The sequence below is a fragment of the Glycine max genome, chromosome 10, assembly GCF_000004515.6.
Source record: "Glycine max cultivar Williams 82 chromosome 10, Glycine_max_v4.0, whole genome shotgun sequence".
In the NCBI taxonomy this organism is placed as follows: domain Eukaryota; kingdom Viridiplantae; phylum Streptophyta; class Magnoliopsida; order Fabales; family Fabaceae; genus Glycine; species Glycine max.
This window is the reverse complement of record NC_038246.2, coordinates 12,304,569-12,308,088: the sequence shown is the minus strand read 5'-3', so window position 1 is coordinate 12,308,088 and position 3,520 is coordinate 12,304,569.

Genomic DNA, 3,520 nt, shown 5'->3' with positions numbered 1-3,520 from the left:
GATAAAGTTTAGATAAGATAAAATCTTGTAGAATAAAATAGTCTTCCCTCTTCAAGTCCAAGCCCAATTCTGGATTCAAGCCCAATGCTTCATTAATTCCTGAAATTAGATTAAAAACATTAAATTAGCTGAATGGGCTCAAATAATAAAACTTCCTAATTAATTTGACAATTAAGATTAGTCAGTAATTAAAATGGTGCAAAAAGGGTTAAGAAATAGGAGAAAATAATGGCACATCACCCTCCTTGGAGCTATTGTGACTGACAGAGACCTAACATTAATGAATGCAGTGAAAACTGTATTCCCTGGTGTACAAACTTATTGTGCAGGTTTCACATCGACAAGAATGTCAAGGCAAAATGTAAATCCCTAATTGGTCAAAAAATGCTTGGGAGTATGTGATGGATGCTTGGGAAAGTTTGGTTAATTGTCCTTCGGAACATCAGTTCGATGATTGCCTTAAGAAGTTTGAAATTTCTTGTTCACCGTGGCCAATGTTTGTTGACTAAGTTAATGAAACATGGATAATTCCCCACAAGGAAAAATTTGTTACAGCCTGGACGAATAAGGTAATGCACTTAGAAAACACAACAACAAACAAATATGAAAATGTTCAAGTTTTTCTATTAGGGTTGATGAATTGATGGATTTTAATTATTCTACTTGTTTATTGTTTTTTGTGTATTTCAAATATTAGGCTTTAAAAAGAGTATTACAAAATAGCCTTGGAGACTTATGTAGTGTTTGGGATGCCATGAACAACATGATCATGCTGCAACACACTGAAATTAAAGAATCCTTTAAAACAAGTACACATGTTGTTGGACATGTTTTTAAAGTTACCTTATACAAGAGGTTTCTTGGCATGGTTTCAAGGTATGCTTTAAATCATATTGCTACTGAGTATGAGCGTGTGCATTATGCTGGCAAGAATCCTTCTCGGTGTGATTGTGTCATGAGAACTACGCACGGTCTTCCTTGTGCATGTGCGCTATCTAAATATGTTCTTGCTAGCATCCTACTAGATTCAATCCATATGTTTTGGAGGAGACTAAGTTTTTCATACCAAGGGTTATCTGAGCCCTAAATGACCATAAAGGAATAGATGGAAACCATATCTAAGCGATTTGAGGAACTTGATGTTTGTGGTAAAGTAACTCTAAAAAGTAAACTTCAGGAAATTGCATACCCTGATCAAAACTCTATGTGTCTTCCTGCAAAAAATGTCAACACTAAAGGTGCACAGAAGAAACCCATGAACAAAAACCAAAGATCAACAAAGCGTGATCCGTCTTACTGGGAGTATGTTGATGCTTTACATTTTGTGCAAAATAGTAATTCTTCAGTGAAGCGTAGTGCATTATCTTCTGACCAGCCCATTCCAAGAAGGACCATGCCAATGTTGAATCAATTTCATCCGTTTATACACGATTTCATTGACAACATTGTGGATGTCAAAGTTGACGGTAACTGTGGATATTGTACGATTGCTACTTTATTAGGTATGGGTGAAGATTCTTGGTCCTTGGTGTGCAACCATTTGCTTAAAGAACTTGGAAAATGGTCAGATGACTATATCAAGCTCTTTAGTGGCACAAACTGATTCGAGGAATTAAGGAGGTCCCTACTTGTTGATGGGTTATCCATGGTATGTAATTTATGTTTTCTTTTTTAAGAATTAACTTTAAATAAATGTGATGTGTATATTTGTTTTATTTAGGTTACTATGGATAAGTGGATGGATATAACTGAGATGGGATATGTTATTGCATCAAGGTATAATGTAATCCTTGTATCGTTGTCGCTACAACAAAGCATGACGTTCTTTCCTCTTAGAAGTCAACCACCAACAGATTCTTCTGTGCATCACATAATATGTATCGGTCACGTTTATGGCAATCATTTTGTTCAAGTAGATTCAAGATAGTCCTATTTTTAAATTTATGCAATCATTTGTGTTATAATAATGTAAAATTGTTTGTGCATGTACAACAAGTTTATTTAAAAGATTGTTGTCCTTTATTGCCTCTAACATTGTTATGGTCTAGGAATTGTCATCCTCGGGCAAAGGAGTGGCCAACTCCATATTAGTAGAATACATCAGTACAGAAACTTGATGATGTTGAAAAGAGACTATGTTGACATAACTGAAGACTGAACATCTAGCTTCTAATGACTTTGTAATGTTCTACATTAATATATAATTGTTAGGTTGCATATTCACGTAATTGGTAGTAGCTTTGTTATGTTAAACTTAATTGTTTAAGGTGTAGAACTTAAGAATTTACTGTGATGTCATTACTAGGGTTACCTGATACGTTTAACGGTTACATAATTTAAAATAATTTGTTAACGTTAACCCTAATATTTAGAGGCATAAACATAGACAAAATTATAAACCAAAATAAGTTAACATTTACAAAATTTTGGGAAAACCAAAATGTTGTCAAATACAAGGAAATTATAAACATAATCTAAATATTAAAATATAAAATGGATGACGCCTATGGCTAATCCGTGCGCCGCCTTTGTCATGACCTGACATAAACATTGCCCTTTGTTGACACCCCTAACGATCCTTAAGTAGTCTTCCATGACCTCGTGTATTTTTGTGTCTGTAGTGACTATCCTTAGGTTGAGCAAACACTCCAAAATTTCTGTGATTGCTTGGCAAGCCTCCTATGACATTGAAAACAACCGATAAAGTATTACATTATTTCAAAATTAAACTAAATGACATTTAATAGAACATTAATGCAACATTATTTACCACTACATGTCTAGGCTGCTCCACACCAGAAGAGGCATGTGCTGGTGCTGCTGTTGGTGCCACTGGGACCTCAGGGATATGTGGCTCCACATATGTGTCATCCTGCGTCATAGGTGGATGTCTGGCCGGATCAACAGACTGTGCTGGTGTCATGAATGGATGAGAAATCATGAAGAACCAATGCATGTAATCTGATGCACATTGTCCTGGCACAACACAAACCTGCCCCACTGCTGCAAGATAGTTAGAGAAATGCATCCACCCGTCGTCAATATCTTCAAATGATAACATTGAACCCACAATCTGTGGAGGAATGGTCTGAACATATCCAAATTGCCGCACCACCCTCTCTGGTCGGTGTCTGACGACAATGGGACCCCATCGTATATGACCTGAAAAGCATGAAATCAGATCAAAATCCCGCACTACACAGTGGTCACTGTAAGGCATCCAGCAAACATCAGCAATCGTCAGTCCATCTAGACATTTTTGGTACGTCGATGCTAGTAATTACTTCGAAGAAGCCTTCGAAGCAATCCATCGGCAGACACGTGGTGACATCTCATCATAGTCTGGATCAGTCAAAGACTCAGCAACAGAGGAAAAATGCTCATATATCCAACACTACAAAGATTAGATCAAAATAAAAAAAATGTCAAATTAACATATTAATAACATTTTAAAAACAATTAAATTACAATAATTACCTGTAATAGGGTGATGTAACCAGCAAGCTGTTGGTTGTCGCTC